At 47.3% G+C, this 23564-nt stretch overlaps 1 pseudogene; it reads left to right on the top strand.

Annotated features, from left to right (window-relative positions):
• The first annotated feature begins 1270 nt into the window (after window positions 1-1270).
• Window positions 1271-23419, top strand: LOC149355744 (uncharacterized; annotated as a pseudogene).
• The last annotated feature ends 145 nt before the right edge of the window (window positions 23420-23564 follow it).

Below are 23564 nucleotides of genomic sequence, written 5' to 3' on the forward strand. Positions count from 1 at the left end.
TCATGGTTAAAAGGTTTGGTTGCGTGTCTGTGCAGACAAAAATTCATGCTGAGCTGCCGGTCACCTTTGGAGGAGCGCATCTGTATTGCGCTCCATGCATCTCCACCCACCGGTGTGGAGACTTACCAATGGGCAGCATGGCAGCGACGGCCGCCGTCACCTCGATGGCGCTGGGACCGCCGCAGTTTGGATAGCATTCCGCCGCATCGCTCTGAGCGCCGCACAAGGCGATCCAGATGAGAGCTGCTGCAGCTTCTGGCATGCGACGACGTAAGTAACATCTTAGAGGCGCTTAGCAATGCTTCCCACTATGGCGTCCCGGGCACAGTTTTAGAATATATTGGACAGCCGCTTGCCAGCTGCACATCTTTCGAAGCCACTGACTGGAAGGGAAAAAAAAAATGGGTGCGCAATGCACAATAGTAGCCATGCGTTGTCGTTCTTCTGGCCCGGCCAGGACTGTTATACTGATTTCGCAATTTTGCGTGCATACATTCGTTTCCTTTTATTAGGATACTCTTAGGGCCTTTTCTAGACTCCATAAAACAGGGCGGGGGGGGGGGGGGGGGGGTGTATTTTGTAGTTGCTACAACCCCAATGACAATGTACGAGCAGTCCGAACTAGCGCTCAAACCAATACTTTCAATTCAATTGAAAGCATTACTTTTGAGCACTTCGTTGGCTAATAGTCCCCCAGAAATATCTGAACCACTCTGGAACGGCAATAAGAACAAATTCCTTCGAAGGTCGCCCCATAACAGAATCACCATCTCTCTCAGCAGCACTTAGTTTAAAGCTCATGATGAAATTTCAAGATAAAGCGCGGCAGTCGCCTGTTATAATCTTAAATATCAGATAAGCAGTGGCGCGAGGCTGCAAAGATTCCAGATTAATCTGGTTGCAGCTCGCATTAAAGTGTGATGAAGCTGTAGAAACTCTAACTTCGGCGGATGTAATTTTGCCTACGGGCAACCATGGACATTCCTTATCTATATCGGGCAATCGCAATGCAATAAACATCAGTCTTCTGTTCACTTTCAATGGTGGTGCGTGTCGTGATTTTCGCTCCCCTGAGTTTCTATATTTTGGTGCCGAAACCCGGGATGAGTCGATCCAGTTTATCAGCAATGGACTTGTGAACCGCAAAGAAACGCGACCCACCAGCATCACCAACGAAGCAGCCACCGCAGACGTGCGAAACAGCGCACGCCCAGCAACTGCGTAGCGAGGCCTAGCGGCGCTTCTCCGCCACGAAACCTGAGAAGCAGTTATGAAGCGGCTCAGCCCGAAGAGGGCAGCGCTGAGAAAGCAGGTGACGACGCTGCTCGCTGCCACAGACTCGTCGCTCGAGAGCGAGGCAGACGAGAAGAGCTTCACTGCTTTGTTGGCAAGGTTAAACGCCTTGCAGAAAAAACTAACGGAAGTGGATGCAGCCATAGAGAAGGTCGTACCAGACAGCGACGCGGAAGACGACTACATGCGCACCGTCGAGTTAAACGACCAGATCGTCACATACATGGCGAAGCTGGACCAGGAAGTGAAGGAGGCACAACAAAAGAGATCGGTGGCCGAAAGATCGACATGCCCCCAAAAGGAAGAAGGAATAGGCGTTGCATCAAAAGTGAAACTACCGAAATTGGAGTTACAACGATATGGTGGTGCCACAACAGAATGGAAGCCGTTCTGGCAACAGTTTCGGCACGCCGTTCACGACAACGCTGCACTCACCAACTTCGAGAAGTTTCTCTACCTGCGATCAACGCTTACAGGCAAGGCATTGTCAGCTGTGGCAGGCATTCAGGCGACAGGAGAAAATTACGGCGCCGCCATCGACCTCCTCAAAGAACGCTTCGGTCGGGCTGATGTCCTGATTCAAGAACATCTGACGCAGCTACTCGACTTACCACCGGTACGAAATGCAAACGACGTGAGCACTTTACGACGACTATACGATCACCTACAGCGTAATATGGCCGCACTAACGACTCTAGGCGTGCAGAGTAGCAGTTACGAAGCTATGTTGTGCTCTGCACTGCTTAGGATGCTACCAGTTGCCTTCGTCGTGGAGTATCACAAGTGCCGCTCTTCAGATAAAGCGAATGACAATCTGAAGATAGAGAAATTGCTAGAGTTCCTGAAGTTGGAAGTCGAGAGTAGAGAGAAAGCAATTCAAGTTGGCCAATGGGAAAACAATGACGCCAGTCACAAAGCCAGAATAGAGAAGGAAAGGGCCAGAACTCCCAAATGGTCAGCCACTCTCAGGGGCTCAGCAGCATCTCTCTTAACTAGCCAACCCAAACAGACTGAGGCCTGTGCATTTTGTGCTTCGAAGGGTCACGTTGCACGGGAGTGCCAGGCATCACTGTCTTTGGAAGAAAAGGGAAACAAGTTGCGTAAAGCAGGTCGGTGTTATCGGTGCGCAATCAGAGGATATACTTCTAAGGAGTGTCGCAACAAAAGAGTGAAATGTGAAAATTGCGGAAGAAGACACATCACTCCGATGTGCGACCCAACCTGGAAGAGATCAGATAACACGGCGACTGAGTTGCACTCTGCGACGCACAATAAGGCACAAATGACGTCCGCCGTGCTGCTCCAGACAGCTCAGGTCTGGGCGGAGGGTAGCCAACGAAGAGTCCTCAGCCGTGCACTTTTTGATGGCGGAAGTCAAAGAACCTTTGTAACAGAGGAACTTTCACGCCAGCTACATCTAGAGGTACTGGGTGAGGAAGATATTACCATCTATCCTTTCGGTGGAACAGGCAATATTATCAAAGAAAAGCGCAGACGAGTGCGAATTTGGTTAAGGAGCCAGTACGACCGAAGGGATCATTGTTTGGAAGCCTTGGAGATACCTGAAATCTGTACTGACGAGCTTCTGATCCCTGAGGATGTGGTACAAGAAGTCAGAAATGAAGTGACTGAGCTTGCTGATGTTACCTTGCCACCTGCACAATTAACAAGCAATGGCATTGGTATTCTGATCGGTGCTGACTATTATTGGACTCTAGTGACCGGCGAAGTACAGAAGATGCAGGGTGGTCTGGTGGCTATTAGGACACACTTCGGGTGGACACTTCAGGGAGCCATTCCCCACAGCAACGGCAGTGCAACCATAGCTGTCCTTCGAGCCAGTGTAAGGGAAAACACCAGTGCACTGGCCACCGAGCTCAGGTCATTCTGGGAGCTGGAAAGCATGGGTATTTCCGAACCCCCTCCACATAAGCAAGAACATGAAGAAGTTCATAAGGCTTTTGAATCCTCCATTAAACGTATTGATGGGAGGTACGAAGTGGCTCTTTCATGGAAGCCAGTGAATTTTCGTCTTGCCGACAACGAAACAGTAGCGAGGAAACGCTTGGCTAGTCTCACGAAGAAACTATTGAAAGATGAGACAATGCTGAATAAGTACGATTAGGCCATACGTCAGTACCTCGAACACGGATTCGCTGAGAAGCTTCCAAAGAACGAAGTCAGCCAGACGGAGAATAGAGTGTATTATATGCCTCACCGGGCGGTGCTACGACCTGATAGCCTGTCAACTAAGGTCAGAGTCGTGTTCGATGCGTCATCGAGTGATGCGGGTTGCGTGGCACTCAACGAAGCACTAGATTCGGGACCGAACTTAAACCCGGACCTCTTGAAAATGGTGCTGAATTTCAGAACGCACCGCATCGGACTCAGTGCAGATATAGAAAAGGCATTTCTGCAAATCTCACTGAGGAAAGACGATCGTGACGCTGTACGCTTCTTCTGGTATGAGCAGGTACCCACAAAGAAAAGCCCGAACCCCCCGCTAGAAGTCTGGAGAATGGCAAGGGTCCCGTTCGGAGTAACCAGCAGTCCATTCCTACTTGCCGCGACAATACGCCACCATCTAAATACGATTAACGACTGTTCTGACACAGCAACCACGCTTGAAGAGAGCTTCTACGTCGACGACCTCATCACAGGCACAGACACAGAAGAAGAAGCTGAAGAATTCTATCGACAGGCAGTGCGCATAATGAAAGAGGCAAGCATGACTCTTCGAAAGTGGAATTCAAATTCCAAAAGACTACAGGAGATTTTTTAGGAGGAAAAAACTGGGTGTCCGACAAGCCAAGTTGAATGTCCCACAGCCAACACCACGCGCGTGTTAGGACTTGTATGGGATAAAGAAGAAGATCTCTTGGCCTTTTCAATGGAACCTGTCTTGGAGTTTCTAGACCGGAACTGCAACACAAAAAGATTTATCCTTCAGGCATCGGCGCGCATTTACGATCCCCTCGGGTTGATCTCCCCGGTCACTGTGACAGCTAAGTTGATGTTCCAGACGCTCTGGGAACTAGGCGTTGACTGGGATGCACAGTTGCCTGAAGAGGTACAAACAGCGTGGACGCAGTGGCACACAGCGCTGCATAACTTAACAGCAATAACTGTTCCAAGATGGTGCCTCAGTGCTGCCGATGACGAATTGCAGATCCATATCTTTACGGATGCAAGCCCCAAGGCATACGGAGCCGTTGCCTACTTGCGCGCATGTCGACAAGACAGGCCGACAGTAACCTTGCTCTTGGCGAAATCGAGAGTGGCCCCGCTGAAGAACCTTTCTCTCCCAAGACTTGAACTGATGGGAATGCTAATGGGCGCCAAGCTAAAAGACTACCTGACTCGATCGCTAAGTCTCCAAGTGGAAGAGTGGTTTCTGTGGACAGATTCGATAATCGCGCTTCACTGGGTGAGGGGTTCTTCTCAACAGTGGAAACCATTCGTCGCCAACCGCGTGCTGGAAATACAGCAACTGACTGATCCAGACATCTGGAACCACTGCCCAGGAGAAGAAAACTCGGCTGACCTCCTTACCCGAAGAGTTTCCCCTGAGGTGCTCACGTCAACCAGGATTTGGTGGCAAGGACCTTGGCTCACCGAACCCCGCGCTAACTGACCACGCAGCGAGATCGTCTCTGGAGAAACAACTGGCGATGAAGAAAGGAAGCCAGTTCATGTTCACGGTGTGACACAAGGAGTGGAAGAATCTGTTCTACCTTTTAAACGCTACAGTTCAGTGTTTAAGCTGGTGAGAGTTGTCGCCTGGATGCAACGATATCTGTATAACTCAAGACATCCCACCGAGAGACGGAACGGATATCTGACAGCAGAAGAGACGAACAACGCTCAAATTTGCCGGATCAAAGATGTACAACGCGAGGCTTTTCCCGAAGAGCTCCAGTGCATTCGTCGCTCAGCGCGAATACCGAACGCGTCTCCAATACGTGACCTCAATGTCTTCTTAGACGATCAAGGAATATTAAGAGTTGGGGGACGCCTGAAGTATGCCGAGCTTTCCTACAATGCCAAGCATCCTATTGTTCTCCCAGCGAGCCATCGCTTCATCGAGCTGCTAGTTGACGGAACGCACAGGCGCCTTTTACATGCTGGACCACTTGAAACGCTCACAGAACTAAGAGAGCAGTTCTGGATAATGAAGGGAAGACAAGTGGTAAAAAGGGTGCTGAAGAAATGCGTGACCTGCGACCGCCACAACAGCCGAGCAGCCACTGAGGCAGTGGCTCCCTTACCTCCTGAAAGGGTAACACAAGCGGTGCCTTTTGAAGTGAAAGGCATAGATTTTGACGGTCCGCTCAACACCAAAGATCAAGGCAAAAACAAGAAGTCTTACATTCTCCTTTTCACATGTGCTGTCACACGAGCGATACATCTTGATTTGGTGACAGACATGTCTGCCTCCAACTTCTTCAAGGCGTTCAGAAGATTTGTGGCAAGAAGAGGAGTGTGTCGAGTTATTTTCTCGGACAACGCAAAAACATTTCAACGTGCGTCACGGGATCTAAGAAAGATGTGGAAAACCATTCGTAGAGAAGAGCTGCAAAGATATTTGACGGACCATCGGATCCAATGGAACTTCATCGCCGAAAGAGCTCCTTGGTGGGGCGGCTTTTGGGAGAGATTGTTACGATCTGTGAAGTCTTCACTCAAAAAAGTGTTGCGGAACAGCTACTGCAATTTTGAGGAGCTTGCAACAGTCCTCACAAAAATTGAGGCAGTCATCAACTCCAGACCCCTCATATACGTGTACGCTGAAGCAACTGAACCGGAACCTCTCACTCCGTCGCATTTTCTGGTGGGAAAGCGTCTGACCTCCCTACCCACCGTTTCTAGTTCCGCATCTGAGCCGCCTCGGTCAGACAACCTTGACAGCAGTTGGAGGTATCGTCAAAGGATGGCTGACCACTTCTGGCGTAGGTGGCAGAATGAGTACTTGAACAGTCTGGGCACTGCACATTTCAACATACCCACATCATCGAACGCCATCAAGAAAGGAACCTTGGTACTAGTATACGAGCATCTTCTACCACGGCAACTCTGGAAGATGGGAGAAGTCATCGAGGTGTTAGTCGGTCGTGACGGACGGACCCAGGCCTGCATGGTGCGCCTGCCAAGTGGAACTGTGGCTCGAAGACCAGTGCAACTGTTGTACCCCCTCGAATCCCTCTACGAATGAGATAAGGCTCATTGGGGGGGGGGGGGGGGGGGGAGTATGTAGAAACTCTAACTTCGGCGGATGTAATTTTGCCTACGGGCAACCATGGACATTCCGAATCCATATCGGGCAATCGCAATGCAATAAACATCAGTCTTCTGTTCACTTCCAATGGTGGTGCGTGTCGTCATTTTCGCTCCCCTGAGTTTCTATAGAAGCCACGTGCCGGCAGCTTTTTAGGATAAACAACGCAACCTTAGAAATCCGCGTGTGTGTATAAACTCGAATGTCCATGCATGTGAATAAAAATAGGAACACGCGGCAAAATGATATAACACAAGCGTACAAAACAATTTGCGGAGGAAAGGTTGTTTAAAGAAGTGGAAATCTGAAAAATAAAACTTGAACAAAAGGATTTCTCCGAAGTATAGCAATTCTACAATTTGAGGACAAGTTACACTTTTAAAATGATTTACGTAGTTTATGAGGGCTGATTTTCCACAAGCGACTAGGTTGTGAAGAATGCCGTAGTGGAGGGCTCCGCTGATTTCGATCACCCGCATGGGGTGCCAACCAATGGGGCACCCCATGCGGGGTGCACCATGATTCCACACAGCCCGTACCTTACGCTTCACGCTAACTATCAAAAAAAACGAGCAAAGGTTCCCAGAAAAGCTGTAGCTATAATGATAGCCATTTAGTGTCTGTGCAGCCGAGTGAAACGTGGGGCCAGGGACACCGCCCGGGCGTCCCATGCCGGTTACATTTTGCTTTGCTTAACCATTAGCGCATGGCAGCTAGAGTTGCTTTTACGCATTAGCGGCTGTGCAGTGTCCATTTAATTTTCTAGGTCAAGAAACTACTTGATGCAAAAATCTGACACAAGTGCCCACACCAACTGCCGGAAGAGCAGTGTTTTCCAAGCTGTTCCTTAATTTTATCGGTCATGTTTCTTTCGCTGCTTCTGGGAAGCGTCGTCTGTTTGATAGCGCAGACCCTGGATGAGGAGAAAGGAAAACCTTTGTCCTAACGAAACGAAACAATGTTGGTAAATTGGTAAATTGGTTTTTTTGGGAAGGAAATTGCGCAGTACCTGTCTCACATATCCCGGCGGACACTTGAACTGCGCCGTAAGGGAAGATATAAAGGAGAGACTGAGAGAAGAAAGGGGGAAAGAGGTGCCGTAGTGGAGGTCTCCGGAATAATTTCTACCACCTGGGGATCTTTAACGTGCACTGACATCGCACAGCACACGGGCGCTCTTGCGTTTAGCCTCCATCGAAACAATGTTATGCAATTCTGCAGCTTAAAGAAGTGGTGTTCTTTATGAAAGATATATTTTTTAGGTATATTAGCAATCTTCTTACCATATTCTGACGCCGATTTTTTGGACCAGCCTTGGGAAAACAGGAGGTCGTAGGAGTAGGACCGGTTTGGCAATGCACTTGTCTTTAGACCATCATCTAACAGATATACGTTAATGAAACTCATTATCATTTTTTCTGTTTTGCATCGCCATGCCATAAGAATTGGACTGCAATAAGCAAGCGAGTTATTTCCAACTCTTGCAAGAAGAAGAAATGACTTCTAATGCATAGCCTTTTTTTGCGAAAAGTTTTGTCCCAGCTGTGACTGACTATAGCATTTTTAAAACTCATATGCTGATGTAAATTTATGCCGAGTCATCCGCCAAACGAGTGCGTTCCTGTGGTGAAATTTAAATCATTTCAGTGAAACGCTACTTTACAGTATAACTGCAGAATGGTTGACAATATATGAATTATGGCCGTGTTCCGTCTCTGCTGCGGCTGCAGCGGAGAACAAGATGTGAAAGAAGCTTGAAGTGTCACTACAACTAGGCAGCACCTTTTTCCCCTCTTTTGGGACACACATTTCATTTTTAAAACGCGGTAAGCAGATCTTTGAGAGTAGGCTCACTTCACCAAAGCGAAATGTTGACAGTACGTTTCAGTAGGGCTAATGACTTCAGTCACTGTGCAGTCTTTTTACATTTTCGTGCTGCGCCCTGCTGCAACTTGCATCCCAAAGAACGCTTCTAGCTTTTTTATTAGCTGCCCGCCGCGCGCCCATGCGAAACACCTCGCAACGAAGCGTAGTCATCGCGTACTTAATTACTCAGTTCCTTCAATAAACTCCTCATCATTCCCTTGATTTACAGCAGGCGGAACTGAATCACGCATTTTGTCGTTCCTCAGAGTCTCAGTGCTTGTTTGTCGCAAAACTGCTACGCTTCTCTCCGAAGCAGTTATGTTGCAGGTTTGGGAAGAATTTCAACCGCATAAATTCTTTTGCTGGCAACACAAATTCACGTAGTATCTTCCCTAACTGTACACATCCTACACCTTTTATGGATGAAACCGTGCCTTCTGACTCCTTAAATTCAACCTTTATGAACAAATAGCGTTATCTGAACCCTGTGCAAAATGTTCCTGGGAGTGCATATTAATGCGACAGCTATAGAAGCCTCATTATTGGACAAAAAAACCGATCTGGTTTGGCAAAAAATTCGTTGGTTTCTCGAGACATCAGCGGCGTCACGTGGTCACGTGAGATGGCCGAGCTCTGAAAGGCCAACGGGGTGTTTGAGGTATGTGACCACGTAGGCGGCCTGAGCTGGCAGCTTCGCTGGCCACGCTGTCTCAGAGAGAGAGAGCTGTGGTGGTCTCGTCAGCAGTGAGCAGCTCGGTTTGGTTGTGTGAAAATGCGTCTACACAGAACTACGCATAAGGTTGGACTAGAGCCGGAATCAACGCCCCGCGAGTCTACAGTAGTTGGTGATCCCCGCAAGCGGAGACTGCGACCACAAGAGTACGTCGCTGAAGATTGAGTATAGGCGGCTGCACAGGCAGCTGTATTTACGCAGGAGGAAGACCAGGCCGAGCGGTCTGCAACCTTTAATGCTCTCGCAATCTCCACGCGTATTGTAATCAATTTGCCGCTAAACTTCTCACAAAAAGTTACACGTCGATGTAGAGCTGCACATTGCAGAAATAGCGCCTAGGCGTTTTCACTCAGCAATACGCATTAATTCTGGCCTCAAAGCAGCACAGCCACTAGAGTCCCAGCTACCTCCTGCGCACGAGCAGCGCGCTCTATCAGGCCGCTGTCTGAGCTACCAGTCCACATAGTACGCCGCAGTCTTCAATTTGCATCCAATAATTGCGACGCTATTTTTTGACTCAGTGTAACTGTCTGCTAACTCGCTTCGCACGTTTACTTAACAAGCCTTTAAAACGCAAATTACTGGTATATACACAGGTACACTGAGAGGTTTTACGCGCAATAAAATTATCGCCATCAAAGCGTAAACAAGTTATTCTTCTATGCAGGGCGCACGACGGAAGCCTCCTGACCATCCTGGCAGCTTGACACTGTTCCGGAGCTTCCTCAGAGGGCGGCGGACGATCTTTTATTAACTTCCTTTGAGAAATTTTCAGTTAAAGCTATTGCAGCAGCGTGCAGACGTCGTCTTTGCACTCTTTCGCGTCACTGTAGTTCCATTCTGTAAAAGAGTAGTCTCCGGGATTCAGTTCATGAGCTTTACCGTTAACGTCGCCTCATCGCCTTATCGATATTTGTGGTGAAAGTGAACGAATATAGTTTTAACAGCTGCGGGCTAAACGTGCCGACGTTGAAGTGAGGCAAATTTCCTTGGAAACTTCGAGCACTGAAATGTATTCAGCTTTCAACTTTTATTTCAGCTATGTTTCCGCGATTTCTCTTCTACAGAGGTCTTTGTGCATAGGCGGTGAGCCCCACAGAGAGAAACACATCTGCAGAATAATACTCATTCCACAAATATTGTTACAGAGAGGGAGATCTACAAAGCAGTGGTAATTTGGTTCATTAAGCGGGCACCTGGGCAGCAGAGATGTCATCGCCGAACGATGTCGAGCACTAATACAGCTCCTCATACTTGTGTATACAGCAGATATATGCCTCACAATGAGATTGGACAGAAATTGATCTCTAGATGGATATTAAACTCTTCGGCCTTTTAATAAAAATGATCTTGGTAGCAATAAGGTAAATTTTGATGCGGAATGCGTGTGATGCCCCAACAAAAATGACGCCGCGAGGCTGCTCACAACACAAATTGCTATGGTTGACAATTTTTTAATCGGTCATCACGCTAATATTCACGTCCATTAGTGAAGCTTGCTTCTGAAAATTATCGCGTGCGTTACGATCAGTGGGTGCAAGTGACGGCGTCTTAGTAAAGGACACCTACCTAAGGAGTGTGCTTCACGCGAATGGCACTTGACAGTCTCCTGAAAGTTTACAGCAGACGCAGGCCTCATAAAACGGTAAAATCTGATAAAATGATAAAACTGATAAAATTAACTGGTACTTCGCGTGCTGAAACCATCCGATTGAGGCACTCGGAGAACTTGGAAAGGACATGGTTAAACTGCCTCATGAAATCGAATTTGTCACCTTCTAAAAACGCGAAGTAGACGTTCACATATTGAAAAACTGCAAAAACACCGGACCCTCCAAGACACTTTCAAACGTCTGTCGCGTGAGGCAAAGAACATATCAGTAAGTATAGAGTCTAAGCCTAATCCAATGCAGATACCATCCTTCTATTCATCACCATTCGGCAAAAGTTGAGTCTAGATAAAATGACAGCAATTCGAGGAAGCTACTTGTGGTTATTCCGCACTCATTCTTGGATGCTACTGCACCGTGCTTGTCAATAAGATTACTCACGGACGACATAATTATGCCTGAGGAATTGTGTAATGCAGGTGCCTTAATGAAAGACCTTAAGAATACAAATACAACGTCCCACGTGTTGCCACCACAGGCAAAGCAAAGCATTGCAGAGAATTCAAGAGAGATTAACGTGACAATAAAGATTGTCATTGCGAGCCCCTAATCAGGACTGCACTGCGATAGGAAGACACCGTGATGCTTTGGCAAGAGAATTATGGAAGCACTGATGATGACGCAGCTCCACGAGGAATATATTGCGCGCCTTCGATAACTTTATCCGAGAAATAAAGAGCATATCTTCAGTGCGAATGACACGTGCGAGTTGTTTTTTAAAGGTCGATGTTTCATATGCGTAATCTGTATCTTCTCATTTCCAATTTTTGCCAGACGTAGGGTATTTATACTCTCTGGTTTGCCAATAAAGTCTTCAGTTGCGAGTCAGCGCTGTGTTCTGTCGTCCTTTCTTGTCCTGTCTTTCTCGCTGTAACTATGGGAGGAACCTGCCTAGACTTTGTGCCCATACAGGGATTGTTGATGCGTATGTTGTGTTATACATCGCAGGGAACATTCTCATAGTGCTCATGGCTATAGTTGATGTCAAGAACAGGTTTAATGGCCGATGTTGGCGCTCCTCGGCGGCATAGCGATGGAGGCGTCTTCAGGGAGTGCACCTTTGGAAAGTAGCTCCCCCGTAACGCTGTCAACTTTCCAGCACCAGCACGCCTTCCCAAAAGCCAAACAGCTGCACCACATGTCTTCATCGGGGATGAAGCCTTTCAAGTCAGGCAAGATTTCTTGCGTCCTTACTCCGGCAAGAACGTGGAGCCTACCAAGGGGGTGTTCAGTTACAGGCTCAGGAAAGCACGGTATTCAATGACATTCTGTAATCAGTGTATGCCTTTGTCTCCTATGAGAAAAGAACACAAAATGCTCACCTCACTACATAATTACTCGCATTGCGACATTTGTTCCAATAGCCCATTTACTCTAGTATTTTATATAGTACTTGAGGTACTAAGAGGAAAGAACTCTCAAAGAAAAGCAGATCAGTGAAGATAGAGGCCTTCACCAAGACAGATATGCTCCACCTGGCCTGTACAATTAGTTTTTGCAATATGTAGGGCAAGTTACTTGATCCAGTGAAATTTCGTTATGTTTGATACTTCTAACTGGTTTGTTGGTTTATTCGGGTTTAACGTCCCAATGCGACTCAGGCTATGAGGGACGCCGTAGTGAAGGGCTCCGGAAATTTTGACCACCTGGGGTTCCTTAACGTGCACTGCCATCGCACAGTACACGGGCCCCTACAAGCTCGCCTCCATCTAAATTCAGCCGCCGTTGCCGGGATCGAATCCACGTCTTTCGGGCCAGCAGCCGAGCGCCGTAACCACTGAGCCACCGCGGCGGGTGGTACTTCTAACTGGAGCGGAAGTAACGACTATGCAAACCTTTTGTGGAAAGTGACAGACTACCTTGAATTTACCGTCTTCAATGCAGAGCATTGTGAAAAACGTCTTTGCGATACTGATTGCTCGGTGGAGAGTTTTCACACATTTTGAATCTGAGTATGCAACCCTGCAGTTGTGGGAGCACTAGCTCAGTTCCCTCACATTTATTTAGCAGGTGCTAGCTTCAAGTGCCTTAAACTTGCTTGGCGGGCTTTGGTACTGTATTCTGCTATTTGTGACTGTTTTATTGTATTTTTTATCCCTCTAATAGATCTGACTCTGGTTGCGTTCTTTGATTAGCTGTGTGTGGCCCATCGCATAACATTTATGCTCTACATAGCAACAGCCCGTGGAACTAAGTGCTCACGCACTGCTGCCTCGACAGTCATGCTTCGAACTGCATCTTTGTGCTGCATTTTTTTTTATTAGCCGCGTGTTGTAGTTTACATAAAATTTCTTACAGTTTACATAAAATACAGCAATATCCCTTACGATTAAGTGTATACTGCTCAAGGACACGAGGCCTTGCCAGGTGTTTTTGAAATGCCTTTTTCCTCTCCTATGTTGGCAGAATGCTCCTCTTGTAAGCTTTCTTGTCCACGATATGCACCCACTTTCAAACTAAATACAAATACGAAATACACCTACTACCACATTGACCGTCAAGCTTCGAAGGGGTTAGGTGGTGTTCCATATCAAATTGGAATGCAAGAGAATGAATTGCAGTCGCTCTTTGCTACATGTTATTCTGTCCGCTCCGACACATTGTATTCGGTTCGACAAAAGACTTAATTATTGAATAAGAGAAGCTGTCTGAGTAGTTCGTGTTACATGATTTTTAGCAGCACGTAGTAGCACGAGGACAGACAACGAAGGCACGAAGTCAGAACAAGCACTGAACTTCAATTGCCAAAACACTGGATATATACTCCAAGAAAAAAAACACCCACCAGGATTACAAAATGTTTCTTCTAGCACTGGTGGATGTTTGCTTCTTTCAGCGCGTGTATATGCAGTCATTTGGCAATTCTCTGAATTAAGCTGAAGTCCACCGCCCCTTTTGTTTCCATGTCTTGAAAGTGCTCTGTGCTCGTGCTCCTATGCGGTACTGAAAATGTGTTATTGGTTGAACTTGACTCTTTGTCACGAAACCTATATTTTGCAATGAATTTCAGCAGTTTAATTTCCATCTCGTGTTTGCGATAACTCGGGCAGTCACGCAGTTTGTGGGCCACAAGCTGCGTGACTGACAATATAGAGAGGCTACGCCCCGGTCATCCTTCACCATCTGGTCCACCTTCTCTATGTCGTCGTCTAGCAGTGCCCTCTGGTTATCCCGGCGCTTTCTTTTAGTTGTGCGTTGCACTAGTCGAGGGGTTGCTGGGGCAGTCTGCAAGCAGCCGCTGGATGGGCTCGGCTCCGGGCTGTTGCTTCTGCTGAGGACGCAGCTCTCCTGTGTCCGTTCTACTAGTGCGTATAAATAAAAATAGCACTGTAGAACTGAATCACTGCAAAGCATTTTATATCATGCCATAAACAAAGTTCAGGAGGATAAAATGACTACGCAACAACTTGCTCTTATAGGTTTCTCCATAATAAACACGCATTCCAGACATGAGCCCACATGGGCAAAGATAAAGTTCGGCCATGCTTACTGCAGTAATATGTAATGACAGCTTCCTCTTCATAAGACCAGCTTGTGGTGCTTCTGGATGCTCCTTGTGAAAAGCTGAATATTTTATGTCTCTGTATGACTTCAATATTGCCTGGTTCTACTGTATGTGTGGACCCTTGAATGTCGTATATACCTTTGCGAATAGAACGTAAGGAACTTGAATATAGAGGGGGTACCCAAAAGAAACCGGACTAAATTTTTTGCTCGGCAAAACTTCTGTGGTACCGCGTTTTGCCACTAGGAGCGCATAGAACGAACATTCCAGAGTCAGTAAGCCGAGTGCCGTCGTTGAAGGAGGTCAGACTAGTTTAGGCAGAGTTTTAGAGTGACGACTGTTTTGTGTGAACGTCGTTTTTGCAATGGCTGATTTTCGTGAACAGCGTGCGCCGGTGAAATTGATTTTTGCTCGGAAAAAGTTGAATGGAAACTGGAAATATTAAGAGAGACGTACAAGGACGATGCTATGGGGACAAGTCAAGTGTTCCTGAACCGAATCCTGAATCAAAGCAACAATCTTGCCAATGGAAAACTTCAAATTCACCTCGCCTCAAGAAAGCTCGTCAGGTGAAACCAAACCTCAAACCAATGCTGATTTGTTTTTTCGACGTGAGAGGAGTCGTCCATTGAGAATTTGTTCCGCAGGGTCAGAAGGTTAACCAGGCTTTCTACTTGGATGTTTTGAAAAGATTGGGCAACAGTGTGCGGTGGAAGCGGCCAGATTTGTGGCAGTCGGGCGGCTGGTTGTTCCATCATGGCAATGCCCCTGCTCACACAGCCCTGTCTCTACGACAATTTTGGACCAAAAATGGCATGACTCCTATTCCTCAACCCTCATACTCTCCCGACCTTGCCCCGTGCTACTTTCTTTGTTTCCTAGAATGAAAAAATAGGTGAATGGAAAGCGTTTCGCTGATGTTGCTGAGGTGAAGAAAAAAACGACGGAGGCACTGTCAAGCATCACAAAAGATGAATTTAAACAATGTTTTGAAAAATGGAATGAAAGATTCGACAAGCGTATCATTGCAAGTGGGGAATACTTTGAAGGAGATTGAAGGTCTGTGCCTAAAATGTGAACAAATAAGTTCAAACAAAAATAAGTCCGGTTTCTTTTGGGTACCCCCTCGTACATTACAACCGTCAAAGTCACTGCACATGACATTCAGCACTGTCTGTGCAGTTTCTGCGCATTTGCTGGAGAAGGCTGCTTCGTCCGACTGGTGGCTGTTTCAGAAGGCGCAGAAACAAAAATGTATCCCTTAGCGAAAAAGATGATGTGCTAAAAATGCATTTCAAACATATTGTATTAATTTCATATTTATTTCGCATTTTTGTCCCTATTCTTAAACTGCAATGCGAATCCTTTCTAAGTATACCAGGAATAATATTTTGAATGTTCTTAAAAATACGTCAAAAGTACATTTCTACTCACTTAGCTAATTTATAATGCATTAAAAATATACTAAAATATACATTAAATACATTAGATTACATTAGAAATAGATTAAGAATATACATTTAATACATTACAAATATATTCACTTGGACTTAAAAAAGGTCCAGTGGTCGGTTTCTCAGAATGATGCTGGCTAATGCTTCGATTGCAGAAGAAACTCTACACGCGTAATCATCATCAAACAAGAGGTGCATGAGATTAAAAGGGCACGTGACGCAATTAGAACGGCAAAGATAGCAAATCATGAAGAAAGTGACGCAGCAAACAAGAAGTGCTCTGGCACGTGCCATACTTGGCTTGCTTTATATATACCCACCGAGAGACAACGCACTATCTCGCCCGGTGAGGCGTGTTTTCCGCAAAGACCATGGGCCTCAAATTATCGCAGAAGTGCCGTACTGGTCGCGTTCGAATCTGGGGGCCATCTAGAACCTAACTGCTAGTTGAAACTTGCGTCAGGCACAGGTCAGGCGTCGACCTGTCAACCAACAGATACACGCGCGTCTAAAGGAGCCGGTCGGCCTTGCCAGTCGGGGTCCTTTTCGCTGGCATATTCGGGCCCGGAAGTACCCAAGGCGCCTTTGCCGGTATCATGCTATCACGTTCTCCGCACGTAGTGTAAATAAGTGGTGATTACCTTCCTGTTAGAAGTTACCATAACCGAAAGGACGAAAGTAAAGGGAGAGTTCACTGTTTCCTGAAACGTCGTTTCGAGCCCTAGATTGTTCCAGGGTAGCTTGAAGTGTAATGCAAATATGCTTACCCGGACTGCACAAATGGGCATGCCCATTTGTTAGAATTCAAGTATACTTTGGACGGATCAATTGCATATTTACGAAAGTACATTTTAAATACATCGCCAACACCAAAATGCGATTTCCCGAAACTAGACTTTGAGAATTAGATTGTTCTACGGCAGCTGGAAGTGTGCTGCAAATATTGTTACGAGGTGGCAAGCCTAGAAAAAGGACGAGATGATGACAGATGATAATATGATTTAATGAATGTGAGCCTAGCGCGAACGCTCCGTACCGCGCCACTGCCCTCTTCTTCTTCGTAACATGACCCGGGTTCTCCGAGCGATCGTCCCGATCGATTGCTTAAATGTTCAATGATGAGGTGGCGATGACCATGATCACAAAAGATAGAAGAAGATGAAAGGCTTGCCACCAAGATGAAGGAGATGATCTGGTGTACGGTTGTCCCTGGAGCTTCAGGTCCAGCGGTCGGTCGCCCACAGCCGAAGGTCAGGGATTGAGGACTTGCCGGACAGCTTGGGCGGGGGTGCCGTCTTGATTCGGGTCGTCGTCGGGTCATGCTGCGTCTGGTCCTGGTCGTCGTGTCTTGTGATCGGGGCTGGGGACGGGGCTGGGGAAAGCGGCTGGTCGGTTCTGGTCTGGTCGGGCTCGGGTTCAGCCGGCGGCGGAGTCCAGGTCCCCTCGGCCAACGGCGAAGGCGAGCAGAAGGTGGCGATGCTCCAGGGACCAAGATGACGATGAGGAACCCGCACCTCACACCAAATGTTACGAGGTGGCAAGCCTAGAAAAAGGACGAGATAATGACAGATGATAATATGATTTAATGGCTGTGAGCCTAGCGCGAACGCTCCGTACCGCGCCACTGCCCTCTTCTTCTTCGTAACAATATGCTAATGCGGACTACCAATTTGATAGAAGTTAATTATTCTTTGGACAAATTAATCGCGTATATACGGTAGTACACTTCAAATACATTGACAACATGCAAATGCCATTTCCCGAAACGCGATTTCGAGCCCTCGACTGCTCAAGGGCAGCTAGAAGTGTCTTGCAAATACGTTTAAAACGGCTGCCCGCTAGTTAGAATTGAAATATACCTCGAATGAATTAATTTAATATTTACGAAAGTACACTTTTAATACATTGACAAGATGCTAAAACTGCATAGATATTTTTTCGCGTATTTGAAAAGTGCTCGAACTATGCTTTAACTGAGGTGTTTTTGGCATATTTTACGAATATATTTCGAATACCAAGCATGAAATTTCAGGAACGTATTTTCTACAAATTTTTAGTGCATTCATGAAAAGAAAATATGTTTAAAATAAAATTTAAACACCCCACCGTATATTCCAAACGTATTAGCTTTCGCTCAGGGGTGTTACGTAAGGCTAATTAGTGCATGCTACTTTACTTATCATACCTAAGCTTTGGAAGCATTTCTTTATGAACGTTTTCAAGCATAGCAGCTCCAGTACTGTCCGGTATCGTTTAGCCTAGTCATTATCCCAACAGTTTCACAGAAGCGCAAATTCAATAACATGTGATTTTCGTACCTTTTTTCACTTCAATTCAAGCTTAAAACGAGGGATTCTACTCACCATATTGCAAAACCTCACACTACAGCCGCCGCGGTGGCTCAGTGGTTATGGTGCTCGGCTGATCACCCGAAAGTCGCGGGTTCAATCCCGGCCGCGGCGATCGAATTTCGATGGAGGCAAAATCTTGGAGGCGCGTGTACTGCGCGATGTCATTGGACGGTAAAGAACCCCAGGTGGTCGAAATTTCCGGAACCCATCACTACGGCGCCCCTCATAGCTGAATTCGCTTTGGTACGTTAAACGCCCATAAAACCATAAAACCAGAAAGGAAACCTCAAACTGGTAAGTATATTTTGCCTTATTATTGCAAGTACTGTAACTTTGTATGTTTAAACTCCTTTTACATAATCTCGTTGTTGTGATGTGCCCCCCCCCCCTCTTATGTAGCACTTTTCTATGGGCCCCAATGGAAAAATAAATGGTTTCGAAAAGTTACCATCAAGCAATGGAGACATACCTGACGATATCCATCTGATCCTTGATATACATGAGCAGGTATAAATATAATGCCACCCCACCGGCTTCACGGCATCTGCTCCCGAGCCACTTGGAACGCCATCCTTCATGGCGCTGTGTTTTTTCTTGAATGTGTCTCTTAGACTCTTCCACAGCACCTGGGCATTGGAGCCTGCGAGTAGAGTTAATAATACTGCATTTATTCACCTCAAAGGACGAAGAGGCCTGAGGGAAAAATCCTGAAGGGCTTGACCAGCCATCGGCCCATGTACAGAGACAACAGGCGAGAATTTGTTACATATATAATAAGGCGACATCACACTGATAGAAAACAAGTACAAAGTGGGTTATACACAAATTTCATCAAAATAAAACGCAGCCAATAAAGGCAGCCTAGCTCCTCGTGTAAATGCAGAAAATAATTTAAAAGCGCGTGGATCGACGCAATCACTACATCAACATCACTTTCGTGTAACATATTTGAGAGTTCCGATAAGCAACCATTTGAAGGCCGTAATTGGTCCTAGCAGTTTAAATATGCCACGGTGGGCGGTGTCTCATATCAGTGTTTTGCTCTATGTTCGATAGGCTAATGTTTCAAAGTGATGAATATGTTGAAAGACCAGTTACATGCCTAACTACGAGTGCGGCGGCGGAACCTCTGAGTCACCCAAGCAACGACGGCGGCGGCGCGCCAACTGTGCGCCGTGTGACGGCGCTGCTCCTCGGGCATGCGCAGTATGGCCTTTCGTCAGCTCCGTGAAATGGCTCGGCGACTCGCGTAGTGTTCCTTTCGCAACAATATGGGATGCCTCTGTACTGCGCATGACAATCTGTCGTTGTATTCGGGACGAGCTGCCTTGGAGGACATGGACATCTCTATCATCCAGCACTCGCGCGCGAAGCTCAACAGCACGCGAGACAGCGTAGTCGACGTGGGCGAGAAAGACGGAAGTGTCAGCCAGCCTGAGTGCTGCTTGGCTGCTCCTGCTGGCCGCCTCCGGCCGCCATCAGACGCCGCGCGTCAGAAAGCTGGCTGGACCAGATCTGCGGCGGTCGGCGTATTTTCGCATGCGGGGCGTAGACTGCGCGCCGTCGAGCTCCATGTATCCCTGGCTTAGAGGTACGAGCAGACTGGCGGAAAAACGCGCGCGACGCGCTGGCGGCGGCATCTTGATCAGCCGCGCAGCGAATGGATCGAGGAACCATTTTCGGCGCATTGCCGCGTGCCACGGAGCGGGGAGACCAATAAAGAGCGCCAGACTTGAAAACGTATGCAGCATCTGTGCCGCCACTTCTTGGCTGCTACCAAAGTTGCATTCCAGCGGCGGCACCTTCTGGTCAGCGGGCCCGAACCCGCTGCGTGCGTGCGTGCGTCGCGGCTTCGATGCACGGGCTTTTTCCTCGTGTTGCGCGACAGGAAGTGTGCTGCTTATATGCGCTAGTAAACAAACGGCATTTGCTTGCATTTGATTGGCGAAGCGCGACCTATGCAATCGCAGAGCACATGGCAAACGTTCAGGCATTCCAGAAAGCCGCTTTTATCTCTGTCGGGACATTATTTTCGTCATCCTCCGATGAAAAGGTTCCGAACAACTCAGTTTGTGTGCCCGCGGAGCAGTAATGTTTTTTCCACTACTACTTAGGATTTTAAGCATGAAATGCTTTTATCTCCCGCTGTCGGCAGTGTGGTGACGTCATGCCGAGACCGAGAGCCAACATCCGGGCACTGAATTCCACTCATCCGGGCACTGAATTCCACACATCCGAGAGCTGAAACGAGAGCAACCGGGCACCGTACGAGATTTAGCGAGAGTCATTCCTGCTCTGTTAGGGGCTTTGAGAGAAGGCCGCTTAAAGCAAGAGGGGAGCTCCACGGCGAGAAGGGCTTTGGGCGGAAAAACTGCTTCCGCGCCGTCCCCAAGGATGGCGCCGCGGTCCACCCACACGCATGTAAACGACCGCCCGTTGGGCCTTAAGCTCGTGACGTTTCCCCCTTTGGCAGGCAGATGTATACACGCTCGCGGAGTATTCGAACGCGCTGCATATGAATTCTTCTCAGGCCTGCGTCTCGTGGTGTCCGCGTACGCTTCTGCATCGTCCTGCATTTCAATGCCGCCACCGTCACAACGGCTTAAGCCGAGCAATGGAGCCTGATGAAAGGAGAGGTAGGAAGCGTCTTGCGGAAAGTGATCGCTTAGCGAGTGATACGCCACAGCTGAAGACTGCTCGCCTCTGCCGACAACGCCATGATTATGCGGCCGCTCCCGAAAGCGACAAGGCCGCCACGATTCGAGGCTGCCTACCTAAGCCCGCACTATTGCAGGCGTTCGCTTCTACGCAACAAGAAGAGTGTGGTGTGGTGTGGTGTGGTGTGGTGTGGTGTGGTGTGGTGTTCTAGCGATGTGGTGTTCTAACGATTCTAGCGCATAGTGTGCGATTTGCGATGCTCTCATCCGCCGCGGTGGCTCAGCGGTTATGGTGCTCGGCTGCTGACCCAAAAGACGCGGGTTCGATCCCGGCCGCGGCGACTAGAAATTTTTTGGAGGAGAAATTCTAGAGGCCCGTGTACTGTGCGATGGCAGTGCACGTTAAAGAACCCCAGGTGGTCGAAATTTCCGGAGCCCTCCACTACGGCGTCTCTCATACACTTAGTCGCTTTGGGACGTTAAACCCCATAAACCAAACCAAACCAAACCGCTCTCATCCAAATTTAATATAGCGAGATACATGCTATTCAAAACGAAGCAGGAGAAAAAGCACTGTATCACATTTATTCACATGAGATCAAGAGTGCCTGTTTTGAACTGCGGGTAGTTTTTCTTTTAGCGCGGTAGCACTACAAGGCGCACTTTCCGATTTCGCGCATACGTACTATCGGCGGCAAAAGTTTGCGAGACGCGATTTCAAGGGAAAACGTTTATTGTAGGTGCATATCGGTACCCACTGGCTTGATATTGTTGCCAGAGGAAGGAGCATGAATTTTTTGTCCCGCACACCCACGTCCCGTAAACTTTTGCTGGCGATAGTGCGTATGTCTTTGTAGCCTGTTTCTGTGAGGCAACCCACCTGCCCAAGTAATGCCCCCTCCCTTTTGTGAGGAGGCCATGCAGCAGACTTTCTTTTTGTTAATAGTTATTACCACTAAATCAAGTTTTGCCGATTATCAATTTTCAATCACACCTGGCATGCCTTCACCTGAGTGAAGGCCCTCAACGTAAATGCCTTCAATGTAAATGCCTTTAAACCGAAGGCCTTTATGGTAAAGGTGCTTAGGTTAAATACCTTTAGCATGTACGGACCTTAAGTGCCCCCTTTAACTAGTGCTACTGCACGATATTCCACGCTTGGCTATGCTAAACCGTCCACTATTTTTTCCTCTCTTGCAGGGCCACTGCTCGTACAAAGCTGGGAACTCTATACGCTGCAAACACATGATTGCAATGCTGCTTTTTGCACACAGGTAAGCATGCGCAAATATCATTCTTAATTACTAGCTGCATTGATCAAATTGTGTCTTTTCTACGCGTGTTGCAGTTCAGTTTCAACATACAATTAAACACAGTTTGATGCTGCTTCTTATTTATGAATGAATATGTTACTCGTTTCTCACAGGATTCTCTGGTTGCTCTAGCGAATGTTTTATTTGCTTAGAATAAAATCTGTTCACTGCTGCAGAACTGGCATCCAGTACTTGGACCTCCTCAGGTGCACCGACGTGAAGCAAGCCTCGGGCAGACTGAAAGCGAAGAACATTTACAAGGCCAGAGAAATCAAGCACTTGTGCCACGTCCGGCCGAAACCAAGGATTCAGTTGAACCCTCAGAAACTCAGTGCGATTCGGCAGCAGCTCATTGCTCCTTCTCCACGATACGCCTTAGCAAGGCATGTCGAAGGCCGCTGCCTTCAACGTGAAAACCATAGAGAAAGTGTTGAGATTCTGTGCAGTGACAATATGGGCTGTGAACCTGATTTGGTACTGCATCATATACTTGCCAGCCAACATGCAAAGCAGTTCAAAGAACTACAGTGCCATGAAGTGGCGTTCAGGAACTGGAACAAATTCAAACTTTACAGAACTCGTAAGGAGTACTTGAGTCCTAATCTGTCCAAATTTTACGAGGAAAGGTTGCTGTGAGCGCAGTACAAGCAGCTAGAATTTGTTCACAAACGATTGGACAAGATAGTGCACAATGAAAAAGGGAGCGAATGCTCCGAATAACAGGCAGTAAGTGTCACACATCGTATCGGTTTGCACCTTCAGCAGCACACAGCTGGGAAGAGAAAATCACGAAAATGCTGACAGAGAACTTTCCAGGTAATGATGCCACAAAATATGGCAAGGCTTGTGAGAAGCCAGCTCTTGAAGAATATGTGCTGAACACTGCTGAAGCAGTCTCGACATTCGGCCTAGTTGTTAACCCTTTGGTTCCATGGCTTGGCTTCAGCCCCGATGGAATTGTTTTCAAACATGGAGAGCCAGCTGTCTTACTTGAGATTAAAAGCAGAACACGTGGCAAAACAGAAAAAAATTTCAGAGCTTGTGAGACAAAGGAAAGTGCCATACATTCTGTGCCAAGGCGAAAATTATAGCTTGAGGCCTACTCATCGCTATTACACACAAGGGCTACTGGGACTATTTCTTTTGGATTTGGATGAAGCCCACCTTACTGTGTACAGTGAGGTGGAATTTGTGGTAATCCTTGTGAGGAGGAGCATGCCATTTATTGACAGCTTGATTCGGCGTCTGCAGTATGTGTATTTTACACACTACCTGCCACAGCTTATTAAGTATGTGAGATGATGGATGGAACAATAAACAAGCAAAAATGTATGCATTGCGGACATCAGTGATGTAATGAACACCCAAAACAAAGAACACAACTCTGTCATTTTTCAGGCAAGCTTCTCCTAATACTCACATACTGATAAAGCAGAAACAGTATGCT

Source organism: Amblyomma mixtum, chromosome 3 (genome assembly GCF_055824585.1).
Source record: "Amblyomma mixtum isolate Tamu chromosome 3, ASM5582458v1, whole genome shotgun sequence".
Taxonomy (NCBI): Eukaryota; Metazoa; Arthropoda; class Arachnida; order Ixodida; family Ixodidae; genus Amblyomma; species Amblyomma mixtum.